At 26.7% G+C, this 25786-nt stretch overlaps 2 protein-coding genes across 4 annotated transcripts in view; one reads left to right on the top strand and one right to left on the bottom strand.

The window, feature by feature from the left end:
* Positions 1 to 25786, bottom strand: part of LOC129975246 (rho GTPase-activating protein 18-like) — a 329739-nt gene that overhangs the window by 83128 nt on the left and 220825 nt on the right. The window lies entirely within an intron of this gene.
* LOC129975247 (repetin-like) overlaps positions 1887 to 25786 on the top strand; it is a 38478-nt gene continuing 14578 nt past the window's right edge. For both annotated transcript variants that reach the window (XM_056088288.1, XM_056088287.1), the window contains exon 1: positions 1887 to 2053. The gene's annotated coding sequence lies outside the window, so the exon portion shown is untranslated. The remainder of the gene's footprint in view (positions 2054 to 25786) is intronic.

Below are 25786 nucleotides of genomic sequence, written 5' to 3'. Positions count from 1 at the left end.
AAATTGTAATGCTGTTGTTAAACTTTTTTATGTTGCCAACATAAATAATCTCGGCATAAAATTTTTTCTCAATAACTTCACTTTTTTTGTTATCGTTATTTGAAACATTAAATTAATTAGCCATGCATTAAATTTTCAAATATTTAATTTATTTCCATTATAATCATATTTAGAGAATAAAATGACATCTTCCAGTTAATTTTATATAAATTGATTTTATTTTTTGCTTTAACAATAAACATTTTTAATGATTTTATAAATCAAAACTATATGTTTTAATTAAATCTCTTTGAAAGATGGGAAAGTGCGATTTATCTGATATTCTTTTATTTAAAAAATTGCAATTTCATTTCATGAATTAAGCCAGAAGATATAAAAATTCGTATTCCGCAAAACCTGATTTGAGATCCGATATTTTCAATGTTTCCTTTTTTGCGTCTAAAAATAGTGTTATTTGTTTATAAAGATTGCTGATAATTTATCAAACGATTTTTTATAACTATGATTTAACTCTTGTTTAGGATCTCAGCACACATCATTGTTACATTTGATTTAATATAAATTTTGGCTTCCATTCATTTTACCCCTTTGTATTAAAAGAAGCTGATTTGAATATAAACACTTTTCCTGAATACATTACAAACAAGAAGGTTCTTTTATTGATCAGTATCATACCTTTTCATTGTTACTTTATCGAAATGATTGTTCTTTCTTCTTTTTTTTTAAGTTCTATTTCATTTACTCCTTCGTTCAGAACTTTCCACATTTAACTTCGAATCTTTGTTCCGTTACAGAAGTATAAACAAGTCTATCTAACAATATGATTGAAAGGTATTGCGCTTAATAACTATTCCTTCCACGCTAATTATTTTTTTTTAATTTCATCTCTTATGAAAAAAATCAAATCCAATATAGTTATAAACTCGTATATATTTTACCATTATTTCTGTCATTTGAAGTCACATTTTTCATTTCAATTTGCTAAGTTCGTTTAAAGAAGAATTCTTCAAATAATTTCATTTTATTTTATTTTCACATTAGATAGAAATCTGTCTGTTCTTATTAATACAACGAATATTTATTTCAAAGAATTTAATTTCAAGCCGTACAATAGCAAGTTGTTTGTTCAAGTTAATCCAACGAATAAATATCGTTTCAATGAATATCGTCTGCGTTAAGCTTAATACTTTCAATAATATTTTTATCATCCCTTAAAAAAATTTTATTCAAAATGCTCGTAATATTTTGAAAATATTTACATTTTTCAACATAATATTTGGAACAATAATTTCATCCCAAAATATCAGATGGAAAATTGTCTGTTCCCGATGAAATAAGGAATATTTCAAATAATTTAATTTCAAACCGTATAGTGGAAAATCGTCTGTTCATATTAGTCCAATGAATATTCAATCAAAGAATATCGTTTGCGTTATGTTTAATATTTTAAATAATATTTTTACTGTTGCTTAAAATTTATTCAAGATATTCGTAACATTTTGAAGGTGTTTACCAAAAAATATACCATTTTTCAATCGAAATGTTTTCAATGAAATGAAATTGGTTTGATATGTAAAACTACAAAGCAGCCATGATATTAGCTTTCCAATTCTGAAAGTAAATATACAGTTTCAATATTTTTCACTGAAAGGCATATTTTTTTCATTCCTGGGAGAATTTTCTGTAAATGATGAACCATAAAATACATCCTCGGAGAAAGAACAGCCTCAGCCAAATTTGAGGACATCTCGAACCCCTTGAAATGGCCAGCGGAAGAAGAAAAAGTATGTAATACCTTCCACACATTTCGGTAACGAAATAGGTCAGTGAAGTTTTGGAAGCGGATTGAATTGGGAAAGTTTATAGCCGGCAACCATTAAATCTGATGTGACGCGGGAAACTACACTTTCACAACTTTCACTGCAGCAGTGTTGCACGCTAGTAGGATAGCGTTCAGTGCAAAAAGGATTTTTTCTCGCCTCTTGTGTTGTGTTCTAAAAGAACGTGATTCATTCTTTAATATAGCAGTGGGATTTCTTTTTCTTGAAAAAAGGTAAGATGCGATTCGTTCATTTTGTAATTTTTTTTTCAGAACGGAAATATGATATGAATATAAAAAATAAAAAAGTATCAAAAATAAAAATTATTTCAAAATTTTATCATAAACAAATTATTTAATGAACTGCTTTTATTTTTATTATTTTTTGGAAAAATGTTAATATCAAAATTTTTATTCATTTTATAATTAACATAGAATCGGGGAAAAAAAATCACGGAGTTTTTATAACGATAAACAATATTTTTAAAAATAGAAACCTTACATGACAAATTTTATTTTAAACATCCGAATCGACGTTTGAAAGCAACGACTTAGTTTTTATATCAAAATAAAATTTAATTTATACAAGAATTCTATTACAATAATTGAATCATTATATTTATCTTTATGCTATAATAAATCATTTGATATATGATGTCTTCATGAGATTTTTAGCGCGAAAATTTTTATTAATTATTTCAAACATGACAATTTAAATCTTCATAATTAATGATAACAAATAAGATCAATATCAATATTTTTATGTCTCTGCAACATAAATGCATTTTGTATGTGATATCTGGAAGCATTAACTTAGACATAACATACAATATTATATATTTATTAGGAGTCGAGATTTTAAAATTTAAAATATCCTTGCAACATTTTGGCAGATATAAAAATTATTTGACATAGAAATTTTAATTTTAAAATTGGAAAAGATTTTCAAGAACTGTAATTCCTATTGTTTTTACAAAAGTAAATCTTTTAAAGATTAATTTTAATAATGATAAGTACTGCCTATTATTCTTTTTAGGTTTAGTTTGGGTTAGTTTTATTTGTTGTATTAATAACTTCTTTAACTCAAAATTAGTTATTCTTTTACTTCGTACGGAATTTTTTTAATGTTTATGTTTGTTTTTTTAATTTTAAATGCATAGAGTCTGCAGCTACTTCCTAAAGACACTATATTATATAATAGGTTGCATAATGATATATATATGAAATCTTGATATATATATCTGATATCCTTGATTCTATATTATATGTAATTGAAACAAAAAGATTCATTCTTTACAAAAAGATTCTTTTTATAACTTAAATTATTTTAGTAAGAAATGCTTTTAGTTTATTTCAAAGATAGACATTTAAAACTATTATTTTTTCATAGTTAATGGAATTTAATTCTGCATATAAGAAAACTTTTCAGTCAATAAGGCAATTTGTAACACAAACTGTCAATTTATAACTCAGAAATCACGCATTGCAAATAAATTATTTTTGATGCTAAAAATTAATTCCACATTTTATGTATATTTTTTTATTTGTAGAAACACGAAATACGAAACAATTTATTTGATCACTTGAACTTTGTTCGATACATACATTTGAAAAAAATACATATATTCTCTAAAATATTTTTTCTTTCAAATATTAGACTGAATACTGGATTTAGTTTCTAATAAACCAACTGAATTTGGAAATTGTGGAAGGTATTAACATATTCTAGCGCTGATTACTTGTAGCATAATATTTATAGATTAGCATAAAAATTGCGTAATGCGACATGAATGAACCAAGAATCATTCAAAATGTCGTATAGGATAGGCCGTAAAACCTAAAGTTGCAATATTTGTTGACATTTGTTTTGTTTTTTTTAAGAAAAATTGCATCTTTCATGTTTAATTTTTAAATTGAGTATTTTTTTCACTGAGAATTTTTTTATTTAATTAGATTTTTAATTGAAAATTATTCGAAATCATAACGTTTTCTTCTTAAATCTAACGTTTAACGTTGCAATAACTTTGGAACCTGCCATCGTGAAAAAATTTATTTTATACCCTTTAAAATTCAAAAACTGCGCATTAAAATTAATTATTTATAATAAATTTTTAAAATATTTTCAAGAATATTTTTGCAGCAATATTTTTCTCTGTTTTAGAAATTTCTTTTATACAGACGCGTTGCAACAACATTAAATACTTTTTTGTTTAAAACGTTATTGTTACTATTAATATAATGAAAACATTTTACAAAATAATAAAAAAAATGAATCAATTCTAAAACATTACCATACTTTGGAATAGAAGTTCGAATTTCCTCTCAGTATTTATGATTTACTTAATTCTTTTTTTGTCAGAACAAAAGACAAGTTGAATTTTAGTAAAGAAAATTAATACGATCATATTATTAATAATTCAATAAATTCTAATTATCAAACATTTACTCTCGTCATCCAAGTGAGCAATGCTCAATCCGTCCGAGCCCATAGGCAGTAACCCCAATGTAGCTTCAAAACATGATGTTTATCCAATAAACAACTCAGCTGAAGCAATCGTTCCATACCTTTGACAACTATTGTGACAATACGCTTGCAATTAATATACAAAAACCTATACATCAATTTCAATTCATTCTGTACTGCATTTGATTCATCAAATAGCTTTATCAAATTATAATAATAACAATAAAGCTGGCATTGTTTATGAAGGAGTACAAACACACGATTAGTCCAAATACCATTGACATAATAAATCCATTTGATCAAAGACGAAGAGTGGTAATGTAAAAGACATTCATCGATGTTGAATACTGTTTCTTTTTCTTGAACAGAAACCTCTTTCTTTAGGTCAGGACATAGGAAATAGGTGATTCATTTGTCAAGATAAATGAATTATTCGTTTATCAGTTATGATTCAACTGTGTTTGTATTCAATGCCAATTTATTTAACTTGTCTATTAAGTACCAGGTTACTAATGAAATCGTCATCTGAGCGACTGACATAACCGGACGATTTTTTATTTCAAGAAACCTGCCTTTTTTTCTGTTATTCTTTAGATAACTTAAGAGGATTTTCAACCACAAATAGATGAGAAAAAAAAATAAAGTGGAACACACGTGGAATAACAGATGGCCAGGTGTGGCAGTAGCAATACTTCCTCTAATTCCCACTCAATAATACAGAAATTTGATGTTCTGATAAAGAAAAAATATTCTTCATAGAAGTTATTTACAATTTAGGATTCTAAATTATTTCAATTTCTGAAAGGGCGAATAAAATATTAAATAAGAATTTTCAATAAATTTGATTTGATCATTAAGATAAAGAATTACTAAAGAAATTATTTATTACCTTTCCTTTTCCCCATAAGATATTTCAGTGTACAACTCTTTTTTAATTAGAAACTTTTTGCATTGCAAAAATTGATAGAAATAAACAAATAAAAGTATATTTTGCTCTTTTTTATTAATCGCATTATTTCATTTTTTTTTCGTTTTGATATACTTAGATACATTTCATTGACATTAATCTGAAAGCATTTTATTTGATAATTTACTTTTCTAAATAAAGTAACAATATACTAATTAAACTTTCTGTCGGTTTTTATTACTTTCGCTTTACTGTTGGTAATTTTTATTTTCATAAAGTATTATTAATTTTAATTTAATTGTATGTTTCTCTGTACCATCCTTTTATTCAATAATAATAATTCACATATTTCTATATTTAGATGTGAATTCCTTTATTAATTTAGGAGTAATTTCTTCATCTCTAGTTTTATATTCTAATGTATATTTCTTTGTACCACCATCATATTTGAATATATATTGCTTCATAATGCCTCCATATTCAGATCTAAATTTCTTCATATCACATTTTCAATTCAAATTTTTCATATTAAAGTACGAGCAAAAAATAAAATGTTTTAATTTATATAAAAGAAATAATATGTCAATGCATACGAATATCAATGTAGAATTAATTTTAAAATGATCACAAAATTAATTTTAACATTTTGGTAACTTTTGGATCAAATCCTAGATTTTTTTTTAATTTAATAGAATATATTATAATCATTTTTTACGAAGATACTATTCTCTGTCACAAACAATTCATAATATCACTGAAACCTTCTTGAATATATTACAATCTATCAAATGAAATAAAACGATATTCATTTTTTTTTTCGCAAACGATAAAAACAGAGCTTGTGAATTATAATAATTTAAATAAAGCATTTAGATATGAAAGCAGGATTATTGTAAAAAACAACATGCATATGGGCAAATATTACAATCAAAGTTATAATAGATGTTTAAATATCTTTATTCAAAATTCTTTTTACAAACTATTATTTTAATAATCTGGCTTTGAAGAATGAACTAATTCTAATTTCTAATATTCCTTAACAACTTGCGCAAATTACCTTTGACAAACTCAATTCTGTCAGACGGAAGTTGTTACTTGAATTTCAAATTTCTAAAGATTCTTTTAAGAGGAGATGGAGAAATAAGCATTTGCAACAATTTCCACGCATGAGATGAGCTGTTAAACTTCAGTGATTATTGGTGCTACTTGCACGCACGCATCCGAAATTTAATTATTTGGAGTGAGGCGCTAAAACTCGGCGCCAATATATATTCTTCAAATTTCTATTTATGTATTCCATGATTCAATAATAAAAAAATCTGCCGAATGTATTGATTTATATAAAAATATTAAAGTTCCAATTTGTTTTTTGTTTTTTTAAGAAATTACTCAATAAATATATTATAAATAATTATACTCATAAATATTGTGAACCATAAGAAAAAGATTTTGTTGGAAGTTAATTAAGTAGTTAATCTCTTATTAACTAAACACACATATTTCTATTGCTCATTTACTGTATTATCCAAGCAAATTTCGTGCTGGCATTTAAAATTTGTTTTAAACAAACATGTTTGATTGCTTGATGCAAAATTTGTTTTAAAAAATTAAACGAACATGAGAATAAGAGATTTGTATAAATTTTTTTAAACTTATTTTTATTGAAAATTGTTTCATTAACTTGAAGATTGATTCGAAATTTTTTTGTTGAATACAAATTGTTTCAAAACTTAACTCCATGTTTTTAACAGTCCATGAAAATCTTTATTCTTTGTTCAGAATAGTAAATTAAATTTTATTGGTTTACGCTACTTGAAAAATAAAACTTTGCAAGAGATTCTTTAAACAGAGTAAGAAATCTCAAAATTTCATTTAAACATATTCTTTATTAAGACTCAAATTTACCCTGAAAATGGTTATTTCCCATCCCATATTGTAAACACACAATAAAGTTGTTATTCGCCATGTTATCAAATTTCATAGCATTATCAGTGTTTAAAACGCAAAGAAAATATTTTTTAAATTAATTAAAAATAACTGCATTTTTCTACAGCATTTAATTTATTTTCTTAAATGTGAATCTACACACAAGATAGTGGCAACAGTATTTTGTGCAATGAAATATAAAACATCAGTTACGTTTTCTTATGAGAGATTGATAATTATTTAATCGTGAAAACTAAACATCCTATATAACTACAATGAAAAAATTAATAATTTAAATGAAGCCAGATTCAAGTTAGACTGAATATTAGTACTATCTGAAAATGCATTAAATGAATTATGAAATTATGAAAACGTATTTTATTTGAACCATAAAACAGAATGCAATTTGATAACGATATGAAATATTCTTTTTATGTTATTGAGCATTAAACTAAAAGCAATACATGGATTTTTTGATATTCTCGTAATAATTTTCAAAAATACGCCATGGCTACATTATTCCCTTCATAAAATAGTATTCTTTAATCTATGATACAAATGGCGTTCCTAACTAATCTGTGCTTGCATAAATTTTTGCTGAAAATGCACTTAATCCTTAAAAGCTTCGAATTGCAATTCAAAATAAAACTTCTGAGAATCTCAGTAAGTATAATGTTATTCCAATTTATTTGCAAAAATAATTCTAGCATTTATTTTCATCTGTATCTTTATTCCTTTTGTTATTGGGATTCTTAGAAAGGCTTAGAAAACGCATTTTGAAAAATCTCTCACATTCTTCTGATCTGGCAACGAGTAGGAAATCTTTTCTGCTCTAAGCTGACCCGGAATAAACACATTTTTCTAAAAACTGTGTTTCTCTCAAACTAATCTACATAAGTGCGCATGCATAATGAGTATCGCATAGCTCCCAGAATATTTCTAAGCAATCTGAAAGAAGTAAAAAAGAGTAAATTTACAAGCAAAATGTAAAGTGTCCTTAATGATTTCTTCGCATTTCTCTAATTCCAAACGGCAAGATGCAAGCAGAGATTTGTTATTAGAATTTCATTCGAAAGTGTGACGAAGTAGAAAAGGAACGCTTTATTTTCTACTAGAACAGAAAGAACAACATTGTTTAAAACAGAGGTGCAGATGCAATTAAGTTTCACGAAAGAAGAACAAAGTATAATCATTTGTTGCCAAATCTGAGAAATGTTATGTCGAAATACCAAACGATTGTCACGATTATTCCTTACGAACAAGTGTAAACAAATGAAAAACTATGTAATTATTCGTTCTGTGTTTGCTTTGTTTTTCCTTTCTTAATTTAAACCTTAATTATAAATTCCGTGCGTTTGAAAAAGTGTATTATTGATTGTTCTGAAGAAATTTGTATTGCTTCCCGTGCCACAGAGGTGCACAATTTCGAAAACAAACAAACAATGATGCATGTAATGAAATCGAGCATTTTTACTGAATGGAAATTTGTTTTTAAGTCCTAAATTGTATTTTGGCCTATTATAGTTTTTTATTATATAATTTAGACAATTATTCTATTAAATCAATTACATAAATTTACTTGGTGGTGAAAAAAGAAAAAAAAAATTTGAATCTTAATCTTGTTTTGAAGCGCATCAATACACACAAAAATTGGTTCCTCCAAACAAAATTGATAAAATTATCGAAAACGACGGAATTATAGATGACAGTATCTAATTCATCAGATATATTCACAATTTTAAACATCTGATGTAAGAATTACGCATTTAAAAATCAAATTTAAATGGATTAATAGATTTTACCTGTATTATTATATTTAACAATATAATTTTGATATTGATAAATATAATATAATTTGTCAAGAGAATTTAATGGAACTTTTAACTCGTATAATTTGCCAATTATTCAGTCGTTTTTATTTACTTACTTTGATTTTTATTGACTTATTGAATCTTGTGGCTAAAACATTATAGATTTTGTTAACTTGGCAATATTGTTTATTATAAGATGAATTGAAATAATGATGCTGAATCATAACTGATATCTGAAGGCTTTTTAAAATATCAATCACAAGACAAAAATGAAAAAAAAAATGCCTAAAAATAAAATAATATTCTTCTAACTAAAAAAATAATAATAATATTCTTCTAAAAAAATGCATGCCTTTATTTTTTATAAAAATAAATTTTAATGTTAAATTTGCACATATAGAATAATATACGTATGGTTATTTATTTTTGACTTTTTTTAAAACTTCAGATTTTTTTGAGCGATTAAAAGATTTCCTTCTTATAGTTCAGGTTTCAAAAGATTTTAGATGAAAATTATATTATAAAATCTTGTCATTATAAAATTCTGAACGATTTTTAGTTGAAAACGATTATTTTATTGTATTATTTTTTTTCCCTTTTGAATGAATTTCGTTCTTTCTTAATTTTTAAATGAGTTATTTTAATAGCGAGGTTGTGATAAATTTATATTATTATACCGTTTAGGTTAAAACTGCAGTGTTTATTTGTGCAAATCAAGCTCGATATGCTAAGCTGCAACAAATGTATTTCATAGAATAAGTTGGACTAATAATAAGTTAGAAAAGTCTCATAATAGCGTTTACTGATTTTTAGGTATTCAAAGAGATTAAACATTTATTTATCAAATATAGATTAACTGTTTATATTGAGATTTATTGCATATGAGTCAAGTTTGATCATGCAGGGCTAAAATTAATTTAAAAAAGATTTCTATTTCAAATTAATCAAGTGGTTTATAACAACAAGTTGACCCATAAACAGATCATAGAATATAATTGATTAATTGGCATTTGGCATTCAAATTTATTATTTATTATTATAATTTATTATTATTTGGCATTCATATCCGTGTGCAAAATGCTAATAAAATTTGTACAGATAAAAAAAATTCGTTTTAATTATATCTAAAAATTAATTTAAAATTCTGCTTGATTTTTAATTAAAAATTTAATTTTAATTATATCTTAAATTATCATGTAAAGAATCGTAAGGTTTGTTTTTAAATTATACATCTTAACAATGGCTGGGCGAAACAGTTTAGCAAAGCCTTGAACATAATTAAAGAAATGTGTTGATTATTTTATTATATATACATCTTAATTAATGTTTTCGACAAAGCAATTTTCAACCAAATCCATTGCTTTTCATATATTACAAAACGCAGGGCATAATATCACTTTTTCATCTTCAAATTAACACTATTGCGTTAACAAATGTAAATGACACCGAAAGCACTGCATTATTTTTTTTTTGTCGCATCATTATATTTATGTTTTAAAAAAATGATAAACTGTATTAACGTTTTTCCTCTCTAATATAGGCACCTGATTATCTATACACCTTTTTCTGCCTTTTCATCGACATATCACTAACATTTAAAACTGCTATTTTTAGAACCCATTTACATATCTGTGGATTTCATTTTGTTATGATAAAAGCACCAAAGTCATATTGAAAAACATTAATTATTATCGGATAATTGAAGATTTAAAAAAAAATACTCAAATTCTTTTTTAAAAATAAATATTTTGCAAAATTTAAAACAGAAATATCGCATTAAAAATGACTATTTTATTTCCTATTATTTCACAATTGTACGATACCATTAGAATCTTATTTTCATTGTCAGCAAGTGTTTAATTGAATACATGCTAAAATAACTAGTGCTAGGGATTTGAAAATGGATTTAATTTTTTTTTCTTTCATTGTAAAACAGACAAAAAAAACTAGATGTAAGATCTAATTTTAAAAATACTACATTAACATGTTAAGCTCCATTAAAAGGAAATATTTTTATAAAATTTCTGAAAAAAAAATCATTTTAGTTTTTTAATATAATAAAGAAAAATAGATAAAGTAATGGATTAACTAGAGCCGCAGAATAATGGTAAATTAAACATAATAAATTCATTGTTTGAAGAAAAGAAAGGCAAATAAAGAATTACTTCTGTATCTAGAACTCGTTCTATGATATTAAACATCAAAGCCTGCATACTTCTTAGAAAAAGAGTTTTTATAATGTGTTTTCAGAAATCTCAATTAAAAGACTTTTTAATGCAACTCATAAAAAATGTTTTATAACGTAGATTTCAAAACATGGAAAGTAATTTTTTTAATCTTTTTTTACTACTGTTTAAATAATTATTATAAATTCAAGATAAAATCAAAGATTTTATTGGAACTAAAAAAATTATTAATTCAAACATTTCTGAGAAGTTATATTTATTCTTTTTTTTTAAATCATATTTTTCTCTTTCTTAAAACTAATATTTGGATTAAGACAGTTATTTTTTACATAAATTTTCTTGTAAAAATATCTAGAAACGAAAACGAAAAATCAAACGATAAAACCTTTCTAACTGAATATTTTTAAGTCAATCAATTACTTAAGAAGAATTGAAAATTCTTGAAAATTTATATTTCAGCAAATTATAATGGTAAATACAGAATTTAGTTTAAAACTATTATTGACTTTTTATTTTGAAAATGATTAAAGACGTACTTAAAAACCTCATCCATTTTTAAATGACGATAATTTTTTAATGATAATTCATACATTTTTATCAGCATATATGAAACTCAAAGATTTTTACAATTTAGATTTATCTACGGTTACTTTTAATACTAATACATACGGTACAAACAAACAAAAATATTATTAAATATTATTCCTTTTTAAATTGCACAAAAATATCTGCGATTTTTTCTTTCAATAATAAAGGAAAGTTGGTATTATCCAAACATAAAACCAAGAACTAATAAATCAAAAAGAAATAACCCCAAAGAAATCAAAATCTCTTTCAGATGTCTTCAACCGCAGAATCCTAATGTACAGAGTGTATTTTTTTTTTTTTTTACCACAGTTTTCTTATCTTTTATTAAAGTCCTGCCTTAACTGTTGGTGACTTTTCGAGCAAAATCTTCCGAATTAATGCTCCCTACCAATGCATTCGTCTTTAAGCCAAGTATTTCTTTGCGATTATTGTTGAAAAGAATAAAAAAAAAGCGTCTTTCTACCCCAGGATTTTTTTTATCATAAGAAATAACCTTAGCCTTATATGATTTATTATGCGCACTAGGAAAATATTTCTAATCTTTACGTTTGAAAAAGAAAAAAAATCTACGAATGCAAACGATTTTTTTAACAGGGGAATTAATTCGAATATTTGGATTTATTCAGTTGTTTTTCAGGTACGGTTACAGATTAAAAAAATGAGAGTCAGAATAACCAGCCGATAAAAAAATAACTTCTTCTAAATAAATATTTTATTCGAAATTATGAATAATGCATAACTAGTAACCAGTTTGTTCGAAATATCATTTATTTGTGGTACAGTAAGGATTTTGGGCGAAGATATTTTTTAAAAATCTAACAAGGAGAAAAGGCAGAAAAACTTTTGATAGCTAGGTTGAGCAATCTTCAATTCATGAATAATTTTTTTTTGTTTGTTTCTTTCTGCCTAGCAGGCAGAAATATTCCATTTGAATCACATTCATATGAATACTTAAATAGCTAATAATAATTTGTCAGGCTCAAAACATAAAATATCTATAATGAAATTCATCTTTAAAAAAACAACATAGGATAAAATGAAAAAAAAAAAGTATTCTGTTATTTTAAACTTATTTGTTACATAACATATATTATACAAATAACTCTTTAAAAATATAAAAACAATTTCAAAATTCGAAAAAAAAAACCCTCTAAAAACTATTAGATGTGCAGTTGTTCGTAGTTGAATCTAAATTTAAATTATCACATTTAAAAACTCCAAATGTCTCACAATTTTTTTATTTACTTTTATTTAAATTATCAATTTTCATCGCTTGCAATGCAATTCTTCAGAATTAATAAGCAATTAAAAATGTTAATCTCTATTTATCTGATGTTCATATTTAGTAATCTATTATTAAAACAATTTGTCAACATTCAATTGACTATAAATATCTAATATACTTCTCAAAAACCAATTATAAATTATCAGTTCTGAACGAATAAAAGATTATTTAAATCAGTACAGAAATATATCAGATTATATGTATTTGATTAAACAATAGCTTTTATATATTAATATAAAAAACGTGAAATTTATAAATCATTATTAATTTCCAATCGAAATTACAGGGTGTTCATTAATTATTGTCGGGGTTTCCGTACCTCATAACTTTCGAATAAAAAATATTACGCAAAAACCGATTATGTATTCGTAAATTACAACTCAAAGAATTATGAATACGTAAATTACAACTCAAAGAATTATGAATACGTAAATTACAACTCAAAGAATTATGTATTCGTAAAGTACAACTCAAAGAATCGCCTTCAGCTGAATACCTACAAAGTGCAAATTGTGCAAGCTTTACACTTTAATATCATTAATAAAATTCTTTGAGTTGTAATTTACGTATTCATAATTCTTTGAGTTGTAATTTACGAATACATAATCGGTTTTTGCGTAATGTTTTTTATTCGAAAGTTATGAGGTACGGAAACCCCGACAATAATTAATGAACACCCTGTATAAAGGATTATCCGCTTTGGTGCCCTGTTAGTTCTTCAGGGATATCTATTTTATTTAATTGAATTAAATCTCTTATTCATAATTCAATGTCCATGATTCTTTCAAAGACGTATTTTTAAGCACCAAATTGTAATGAACATAAAGTCATGATATTTTAACTGCCTTACATCTATTCAATTTTTTACGAACACAAAATTTCATAATGGAGTGAAGTTCCATGGCATTGTAGAGTCCATAAAAGCATAACTGTCCAGTAACCAATTTCATAATCGCACTTTGTCTTTCGATGTATTGCAACTCCAGTTTCTTATTCTACGTGTAATCTGGCCAAATATAAACATGGTTCTTTTTCTTCAACTTGCAACAGTGGGAAAAAAGCACGCATTTGAAGAAAAATGAAAGTGGTTGGAATTTCATTAAAATTACATAAAAACTAGTTCCTTAAGAATTGACAAATTGAATAGCCCCCTCCTCCCAAATATTGAAGCCATTAAAAAACTTTTTTAAATTTTAAAACGGCATAAAAATTGTATAATAATACTTTTAGAAATGATACCGATAAAATTCCAAATCTCGCTTAAATTTTAGCAAATTAAAATTTTAAAAAATCGTTTCGCAGTACATCTGGCAACCATTTAATATATGTTTGTTCTAATTTCGATAGCTCCGAACTAAACAGTGTACTTGCAAAGACTCTATAGATGCACAAACTCCTCTTCAAATTCTCCTTTATTAATAGTATATTAGTAGAAGTATATAGCATTTATATTTTACAGACACAAGGTTATTTTTTACTTTCATAACTTGCTCCAAAAGCAATTTATGTCTTATAAAACAATCTTAAGAAGTGAGACTAAAAACTAATAAATCATTCCTTTTAGAATTTGAAAATTGCCGATGGTTCAAAGCAGTTGATAAAAGTTCTTTTATATACAAGGGGTTTTCAAATGAAAAGGTACGAAATGACACTGTGGGTATAAATGAAGACTTTATTCAAAGCATACACCATAGACCTGAGCACAACGATCCCATTGATTAACGAGCCGGAGGATTCCTTGCTCCCAGAATCCCTGTGGCCGTGACGAGACCCAGTCTTTCACACCGTCTTTGAGTTCACCATCCGTTGAGGAAATATAAGTAGAGAAACAGGCAATCCCCTTGGTCAGAGGTCGGCAACCAGCAGCTCGCGAGCCGCATGCGGCTCTTTTAATGTAAAGTTGCGGCTCTCCAGTTCCATACGAAAAATTAATAATTTATTATTAAAGCCCGTAAAAAATAAGAATATATTTTTAAGTACCTAATCTCTCAACAGCTTCTATTAACATAACCGTTAATTACAAATCGCTACACTTAACATGACCGCAATGAGATAAATTTGAGCTATTGTTTTGTTCTTAAAGATGAGACTCCGTGACCATGTTTATCTTTCAGTCAATTGCATTTCATCGCCAGTTTAAAGATTTCCTTGAAGAAATAGATAGCCAGTTTTCTAACCTACTTCTGCAAAATAAAGTGTGATGGCTTTCCAGAGGTAACGTATTGCAACGTTTTGCTTTGTGCTTGAATGAAATAAAAACATTAAACATCCCGAATTTGGAAGAAGACAAACGACTGCAAAAATTCAACTTCATGGTAGATACCACAATGAAACTAAATGAACTAAATCTAAAACTGCAAGGGAAGGGCACCTCAGCCTACGTCTTGCTTGAAGAAGTAGTTTGTTTCGAAAAAAAATTACTTATTTTTGTTGAAGACATGGAGAGCGTCAAATTACTTCATTTTAAAAAATCTGAAACAATATCGCGATGAGACCAATATAACTATTGACACGAATTACTTTTAAAAACTTTGAAAAACATAAAGGAAAAACTTTAAAAAACATGATGGGTCGATTCGCTGAAAGATTCGAGCAATTCAAAACAAAAAACATTACTCTCGCGTTCATAGTAAATCTTCTCAACACAAATACAAATGAGATCAACATTGAGTCATTTGGAATTGAGCCTGGATCGCTTCAAATGTAATTGCTAGATTTGAAATCGAAAGATTGTGGAGTGGAAAGTTCACAGAGCATGTTGAAATAGTTAGAGGTCCAGAATTGCACATCGCACAGCTCAAGTGTACAGCTCTAAAAAAAATTCCGCAAGTTGAGGCCCTCAAATTCGACGCATGGAATAGTCTTCCAGAATACTACAGTGAAGTGAAGAAGTTGGCATATGGAGTGCTGACGATCTTCGGGTCGACGTATTCGTATGAGCAGTCGCTCTCTTGCATGAATATAATAAAAAGTAAATTTAGGAGTCAACTAACAAATAAAAATCAAGAACCGTGCTTGAAACTTAAAACAACAAGCTACAAGCCAGATTTAATCAAACTTTCTAAAAGCATGCAAAGGGAATGCTATCATTGATGTAACTATTTATATTTGTGTTTTTATATGAAAAAAGACTATTCCGTATTTAAATCTGTTTATTTTAAATTAAAAATCAAATATATATAAGCAAATACTATAATAATAAATTGAAAATTTTTAGTGGCTCTTTAAAATCTGGAAATTTTTTTGTAAATTGTTGCTTTTGCCTCTTCCGCTTCAATAGGTTGCCGACCCCTCCCCTAGGTGGTCAAGACAGTCCGGAAGAGTTAGTACTTTCTCCCCCTCTCCTGACTTCCACGCGTGATAAAGCAGTGCTTCGTAATAAGGTGGAGGAAGAATAGTATTCATTTTGGAGCTTTCCTTTACAACTATTGGATCCTGAATTTGACAAACGCCAACGATTTTGGACAGTTTGGATTACATACCAAATTTCGTTAACCTAACCCATTGCGTTTTTGAGTTATAGCATCCATAAACACCAACAAATGGTCCCACTTGTAACAAATTGGGTACAAAATTTTATTACACATTTCTTCTACGATTGGATCCTGAATTTGACACACATCAACAGTTTTGGACAATTTGGTTTACATACCAGATTTCGTTAACCTAACCCATTGCGTTTTTGAGTTATAGCATCCATAAACACTTGTGTATAAACACCAACAAATGGTCGTATTTGTAACAAATTTGATACAAAATTTAATACACATTTCTTATGATAAATTTTATGATTATAATATAAGTCTTTAGAATAAATCTCTAGGATAAATCTTACTTCTTAATCTTATGATAAATCTTAATTATGATTCATCTATATACCTAATATTATCCATAGAGTAGTTGCACTTTCGAATTCTCAATCATATAAAGAGATGGACCGACACCCCTCCGACAGATTTAGTCTAATTTTAATAGAATTTTAATTTCTACAAAATTTCTGTTAAAACTGCATATCAAATTTCACCTTTCTAAATCAAAACATTTTTGAAATATCATGTTTAAAGGCCGGCCAACAAAGTGAATAGACAGAGACAATTTTAAAAATATGTTTGAGAGCGATCTGAAAAATGAGGCTTTGTTAAAATCTCGAAGAAGTTTTTGACGAGTACATTACCTTCCCAAAAGATAGGACAGTAACTGGTATGAGAAAGTAACTGGAGACACAAGAAAAGTAACAAGCAAGTTTTTTTTTTTGTTAACAAATAGAAATAAATAAACAATGTAGCAAATGACATTAAAACTTGAGAATGTTTTATAGTATTTACGTTAATGAAATTGGAGTTTTATTGATTTTCTATCTGATTCATCGGATTTTATTTGAACACTAATCTATTAATCTTCAATCTCCCATTTACACAGTACCTCCCTCATAATGGCACAAACCACCATAAATATCCAACACTTCAAGAACCCCACCAAATCAGTATAATAAGGCAAGATTTTGAAATTAATCATAACAAACATATTTCACTCACGCAGGCACTTCATGGTCATATTCACACCTGCATTCAATTGTATTTCTTAACCAATAGAAATATTAAACTATGTAACAAATGACATTGGAACTTGAGAATGTTTTATAGTATTTAAGTTAATTAAATTGGAGTTTTACTAATGTTCGAGCTCGTTCACCGGATTTTGTTTGAACAACAATCTACATCCATAAGTTCCTACTTCCACAAAGCCTCATTCGTAATGGTACAAACCACCATAAACATCCAATTCTGTAAGTACCTCGCCAAACCAGTATAATAAGCAAGATACTGGAATTAATCATAACAAACACATTTCATTCACACATCTACTTCATCTCCATATTCACAGCTGCATTCAGTTGCATTTAAACCCACATAGATCAAAGAATCCAGTTTGGCTAATCAGTTGGCGAGCAAATCCTACCCAGAGTAAATCGTTAGCACAAATCTAATTTGCACGGGAATTTCAAACAATTCCAAAATCGGACTGATAAATTTAGAAGTGAACTGATTGCAAGGCAGGTAAGCAGGAAGCGCAGTATAATTGCCGGAAATGCCACAAACCTACTTAGAAAAGGGATCATTAAAACCGCAGGAAGAGTCCTCTTTGTGGGCAACTACCTGTTATCGCCAGACTCATCATTTAGATCCGTTGGCGATAGCCATAAAACATAACAATGGATCTCCGTTACTAAAAAGAAAGGGAAACCTGTTTGTGATGAGCATGCAAAACAACTATGTCAACTTATAATGAAAGGTTTCGCTTTTATGGAAGAATTTTTGAATTTCAAGCTGGATTTTTTTTTTTTTCTTTTTTTGGTATAGTTTAAAAAGCAGTTTTGAATCATAAACAACATCAAAGCAATAATATGGTTAAGTATCCAGTTTGTTCTCCAGATTTAATTTAAAAATACTTTTATTAATCTTTATTTATTCAGTAAACACACTTTGTATATATCTTTTTTTTTACTTATTTTATTAACCGAATTTAGCAAGCAACTAGATCGTCGGGTTTTTTTATTGTCTTTAATTACAACTAATTCACTACATGCTCCTGATTTCCTTATTAAAATATTTTAAGCATCTAATTGTGCCAGGCATTAAAGCAGTGTTATTTTAACAGCTTTATAAGTTTTCTATTAACTACGATTTTAGTGGCATCATAGGGCCTCTGAAATTAAGTATTTAAGAAATTATTTTAAAAAGAACGCTATATTTTGTTTTAATATAATTTCCTTCACAGATTTCTCATATTAACTATTTTGATAAAATAATAAGCAAAATCTTTCTTCCTTACATTTTAATAATTAAAGAAAGCCAGAGGATTGAATATTTAATGAAACTATGAAAACGATTGAATTTTCATTGCAGGATCGAAATATATTGTTGAAAATTATGCAAAAAAAAATATTCTTAAAAAATTACGGAAGTTTAGGGAAAAGGCAAGAAGCAATTAGATTAGATTCTAAATTTTAAAATGCTATAAAAACAAATGTTGTGCCATAATATTTTCAGAATTTATCATAGTAAAGTGCCAAAATCTTAATTAATTTTTTTAAAGTCGTTCCGAGGTGCACTTTTTTTTTTATCTTCAAACATATTTAAGAAATATGTGGTAGGTCAAACAATCTTTCTTGTACAGCGCTCACACATATTCCCTTTATTATGAGTACAGATATTTATCTGTGAATAATAAAATAATTTTTAGGAAGAAAATACAGTACTGTTACAGACGCAAAAGAAAAAAGAAAAATTACCCCCTTCCTCACCACCACCCTTTTATTCATATAATTTGGAACATGCAATCTGAACAAAGAACAAACTGAGATTATAATCTCAAACATAAAACAAACTCAGATTATTACAAAATTCATCCATTATAAGAAAATAAATTATTTAAAAAGAAAATATTATCGTCTGTTTGTAAATTATAAAAATTGAATTATATTAGAATTTTGCATATTTTTTCAATTAAATTTAATACTTTCTACCGTTATGAATTTTAAATATGTATTCAAATTTATGTATTTCCATTATTTTCTAATATTCAATTAAAATTAATTACCTATGGAATATTAATTCCTATAGAATGTATAATCATTTATAAAAAGAAAATCACTCTCAACTCTTAAATTGCTCACAATAATTTTTTTTTCAAACAATTATTAATTTACTTTTTTTTAATCTTAGTAGACATTTTTCTTTTATAATCTCATAATACTTCTTAATAATTAAATACATTTATTTATAATAGAAAAAATTATACAAAATTAATAATATTTGGTATTTTTAATAAAAGAAAAATATCGTCTGCCAATTAGATATTATTAAAAAACGGATTGGAACGGATTGTACGGGATTATTGCAGGAAAGATTAGAGTAAAAGAGCTACTTTTTTATTTATTCAGCATTAAAGATCGCTTATGCAAGATTTTGCTCTAGTTGATAAATTATTATGTATTTGTTATTTGAAATTAGATTTTTTTTCTACATTAGAAAGCATAAATTAAAAACAATTTTTAAAGGAAAGCTTCTTTTAAATTTTTAAACTTGTAAGTAATATTTTAGATTTAAATTTGAAAGCAATTTAATCAATTCGTTTTTATGCTTATCATTCATGTAAGTAATTATTTAATTTATTATTTATTGTTCTTTATTAGTATTTACAACTGGAATGTATTGTCATCACAAAAATTATCAGCTCCAGGTGAAAAATTTATGAAATAATTTTATAAAGGCAGGGGAAAAACATTTTAAAACTAAAATTTAATTATTATAATTATGAAAATAAACTAATTTCATTAAAAGGAAAATTTTCAACGACAAAAAGAAATTATTCGAAAATAAAATTCCTGCTTCTAATGCTTTTTTTATTAACCATTAATATTTTAGAAAACTTTAGAAATTATATATTTTGTTTCATGTTCATATTTTTATTATTTACTGTAATAATTACTTATTACAATAAAAAATTACCTACTTTAATTAGGTCCTTTAAATAGGATTTGTATAATTTTACACAAGTACAATAAGATATAAAATTAGTAGCATTTTCTTATAATTTACAGTAACATAAAAATTGTTCACTATTTTTGAATAACTCAATACAATTATTACGCTTGAAAAAAGTAGAAATCCGAAAAAAATTATTTTTTACACTAGTAAATAAAAAAGAAACAATTTATTCCGAAATATTATTTTTAAATATGTTAACTTTTGAAATGGTTTAGAGTTTAAAAATTCTTTCATATATCTTTTAGAATTTTATCAAAAATAATGTTTTAGTCATATAATAGGTAGATTCTGCCTACTTCAAAACCAAATTTCGCATATGAAATACACTCCACTTGGCATAAACATGATACAAATTATATAAACAAAATCTTTTTAAATTTTCTAATAATATTTCAAAGTTGCGACGTTTAAGCATTACAACTTTCACTTAAGTTGATTTTTAAAGAGCATAAAGTATAAATTTAATGGCATAAACATGAACTCCAGGAAAAAATTCCGAAATTTAAAAAAAGTATGTTGCTGCATAAGATCAACTTTTCTTTCATTCTAATAGACAAATTGTTTATTATTGATTGGACCATATATATTCCAACTCCGAAAAGATATTTTAATTGAAATATTTTACAGTAATAATGCAAAAACGTGTTTTTTTTTTTTGGTTTAGTTTAATTTAATTATACTAACGTCGAGTCGGGAACCAATACGAAATCTATTGAAGTACATACCTAGAAATTTTAAAAAGGACAAGTGCAGCTCTTAGTTGGCATTCTGCTTCTCCAAACCTCCACACCACACCACACCGACCCAAACATTGTTGCTCCGAATAAAAAAACAACTAATATAAAAAACGTCACGTTTTGATTAATCGGAATAACTGATGTCATTTGAAAATAAATTTCGATAACTTGAAATGCTAAAAAAACAGTCGTATTTTCGCTTATCTCCTTTTTAGTTATTATTTACAATATTCAAAGCTGGAATAACAAAACAAAAAAATTATTTCATTCCTTTGGTGTTTATTTTTAAAGTCGCATTTGGAACTTCAGGTTCGTTTTTAAAAATTTTCTGATTTCTTTGATTAATCATGAACTTTTAAAAACTTTTGCACGCCATATAGCATTAAATGTTTATTCGACAAATGTTCTTCCTTTTTTCGCAATTGAAATCTTTCTTTAAACTCCGCCATGCGAGAAGTTCAATCTCAAGTTTTTTTCTTAAACAACAAACCTTGACCGAAAAAGAAAAACAGTGAAGAATTTTGCAAAATACTTTGAAGATCCTCGATCCGAGAATAAAGAGTTTCATTTCCTCTAGTCAAAAAATAAGCACATATCGAAGCTATGATGGAAAGAAAAACAAAGTCAAGCTAAGCAACTCTCAGAAATATAAATATTCTAAATATTTCGGAAAGTAAAACTTCGGAACAAGTATTGATCCAACAGAAAGTTTTAAAATTTATTTTAAAAGATGTTTTTGAAAATTTTAATTTTTTTAACATTTTACGAAGCAAAATTAGCTAAATATTCGGCTAAAAGAATCAATAAAATATACAGCAGTCACCCTAGCATGCGAAGCAATAATTACAAAATAACCTTTTAAAGCCGCAATCTTCGGCGTTGGGATGCTATTAATGCCAAAGTACCAAATACAGGTAATTTTTTTTCGATAATTTAAATCAAATGTCTTTGAATAGGTGTTTTTATTAATTTTCGATAATTCATTACAATGAAAATGATCAGATCAATAAAATTATTATCGATACAAATCATATAAAAGTCAAATAAAGAAAAAAAAATCATAAAAAGGTTTTAAATATTTGGAAAAAAATGTAAGTATTTTTTACTAAATAATTACAAAGACGTGGGGAAAAAATGTTTATTACCTTTCCTAAATATCCTGGCAGTCTTCCACGTATACTAAAGTAACATGTTGATATATAAAATGAGCCAATTGATAAAACTAAAAATCATGGTACAAATTTTTCATCAATCTCTTCCAAACAGTAAAAAACTCTCCAAATATCAACTAAAGAAAATTAGGTTATCATATTTTGCAATTTATCGTCTGTAAAAATTACAGTTTGGAGATTATTCTTCAATTTAATCCAATTTTTATTTATTTCGTAAATTTAAAATATCCAAAACAAGGGAATTTTGAATTTGAGAACTTCGAATTTTGAGATGTGTTTTTCTTCAACGCGGTAAACAACTTAAAGCGCCCTCTATTGTTGAAAGTTTTTACAAAGTGTCAAAAATTGTTGAATAATTTATAAAAAGTAGTTTCTCAATAAAATCTATCATGTAGCTTGAAAAAAATAAACTTATCGCTTTTTCTGTTACGATTAAGTGTAAAAATCAACAAACTTTTATGTGTTTAAAAATTTTCTAGCACATTGACGGTAAATAAATACTTTTTTAAACATGAAAATGAATGAATCAAAAGACTTTTTGAATCCTCATTTAATAAATAACTACTTATTTATTAAGTAAGAATGAATCGGGAAAATTTTTACCTAATATTTTTATAATTTTATACCCGATTTTTTTATCCCTGATGTATTGGGCCTACAATACTGTAATAGCGGTTTTATCTTGCTTGAATTAAATATTCATTTCAAGGCCGTCATCTGCACAAATTTCTCTAAAACTTAATTGTGAAACTGAACTTTATACAAAATATTGGAAAATTTTACTTAATAGTACATAAATTGTGGCTACTGAAGCAGCTTAGAAAGCTAACAAAAAAAATTGTAAAAGATTTGACTAATTTTGAGGTTGCAATAAAAGATTTAAAAGAATTCAGCTCAAGCTGTTTCGAATATGGATGGTTTACAGATTTTCTTCTAGTCATTTGCCTAGATCGAGGCTGAGAAGGGGCTCACAAGCAAGTCAATTTGAATATTTTATTTTTATAACTACCACATAAATATGTTTGTAAAAAAATTAACTTTGTCAATTATAAAATGTTAGGATAACATTTATTATTATCTTGATATTTTAGAATCAAGTAAAATACTGACATAAATAAAACCATAAATCTGCCATTTATGGCTTATGAAGAAATGTCCATATTTAAATGGCATAGATGTGGTTCTATTTTAAACATCTTTAAGAACCTGCGAAACTGGATTATTAATAATATAAATAAAAAAAGCAAGAAATATTGAAAACAATAATCGAAAAGAGAAATTCTAGATTAATAAAACATCAAATCTTGAAAACACTGTTGTATTTCTATGTTATTTTATAAAAAATACTGGCGTGTTGAGTTTTATTAATGTTTTACAATGCTTTCAGAAAAATTAAAATGATATCTGCCCTAAAATAACATTAACATGATAATGTCATATTATTTGTCAATTGCGATATGCATGGTGAAAAATTAGTACAAAGCACTCTACATTTCAAATCGCTGAATCTGAAGGTACAAAATTTAGCACTTAATTATTTCTTGGGTAGTAAGGATTCCGTAAGAAAGAAATTCATAATATTTTCCATTAGATTTCTTAATTAAAAATTAATCAAAATTTTAACATTTTTTCCTCAATACTTACAAAACATGTTATTGCTCAAAACTCATTTATATATCACTTTAAAATTCAAAAAATAAGTTTTTGAGGGATACTAATTTGATTTTTATTCAATTTCAATTCATGAATTTATTAATTTTTTCGGTACATTTTGCAATGATGCTTTTCATTGTTTTAGTTACAACGTTTATACACACTACGTTGAGATAATATTATATACAACTTTTATGTACGAGTTATCGCTCCTTATATAATTAACAATTAGTTTAGGCGTATTTACATCTCGTTTTGAAGTAAGTGAGATTTGTTTTCGGATGGACCGCGTAATGGTGACACGCGGACAGATAACGTAGACGACATCTAAGCCGCCATTGTTTTCCACAAATTTCCGCGCCACACCAACAAGAAGACATTTAGTACCGAAGTATTCGGCACTACCAGACCCGACTTGCATAATGATTCTTTCGTAGATCACAGATTCGAACTTGGTACCTCTTGGCTCCGAAGCCGAGACCTTGCCACTAGGTAATGAAAGTTGTATATAATTAGAGCATGTTTTAAAACTACAATAAAAATAGTTCAATCAAGCCAAAAGCTATCATACTATGATTGGAAAAAGGTTGGAATTCCTTTTAATATTTCATTGTTGATCATTTAATACTATTTAAAATAAATTTCTCTTAAAGTGAAAATTTGAATGTTATCAACTAAACTGTTATCTAAGTCACTTCATGCGATAAAAACAAGCTTAGATAAGTTGTCAGAATAAATAACATTACACAAAAACGGTCACAACTGAAATAAAATTTTACATCTGTTCCAACTTTAACAGTAAATTAGAAATAAATAAACAATAAATAAAAAGTAAAAACTCTTCTTCGATAAACTCAACGACGCATACGCTAAAGTATTTTACGAATTCTAACTGAAAAATTAATGTACCGTAAGTATAGCAGTTGTACACCAAATTTAAACTTAATATTCGCATTGGTAAACAATGGCATTAATTTGGCGAACCCAGTGGAGAAATAAATGAAGCAAACGAAAAATGAAGCGGTTACTGTTAACGGACTATTCGAGTGGAACAAGTTGAGTTGAGTTGTCCCTTCATAATTCACTCTCTGTTTCAAAAGTTCTTTTCACAATTTTAGTCGCTGGCCTCCGATTGGCTGCGAGGAAATACAGATATATAAATCACATTTAATCTCCAAAGTTTATTGCATGCGTTGATAGTTTACATTTTAATATTTTTATACAAGAGTAAATATTGGAATACTGAACTTGGATTGTAAATTAAAATCGTCTGATGATATGAAACTTCCGCCTAAATAATATATTTCCTTAGACGAAGGAAATACTTGTAATATTAACTCATAAAATGTAAGATATTTAAGAATTTTAAAATTATTTAAACTCTTGCGTCTGAACTAAAGATGATGTATCAAAGAGTTTTAAACACAGTTATATTTGTTTAAGGCAACAACAATTAGAATTATATAACTTTTATATTTTATGCACATAAAAAATATATAAGAAAATCGGAAAGTTCCATAGAAACATTAAATATGTAAACTAAACTTTCAAAATATCGTTTTAATACTCTTATTTCCTCTACATTAAGCATATAAAATTCAAGCTAAATGTGAAATCATTGATTTCTGTGCCACTTTTTCTGTCAGAGAACAATAAGATCGAACAGTTAATTTTAAATGAATATAAGA

This window comes from Argiope bruennichi, chromosome 7 (assembly GCF_947563725.1).
Source record: "Argiope bruennichi chromosome 7, qqArgBrue1.1, whole genome shotgun sequence".
NCBI lineage: Eukaryota > Metazoa > Arthropoda > Arachnida > Araneae > Araneidae > Argiope > Argiope bruennichi.
Note: the sequence above shows the minus strand (reverse complement) of the source record. Positions and strands in the feature narration are given on the sequence as shown.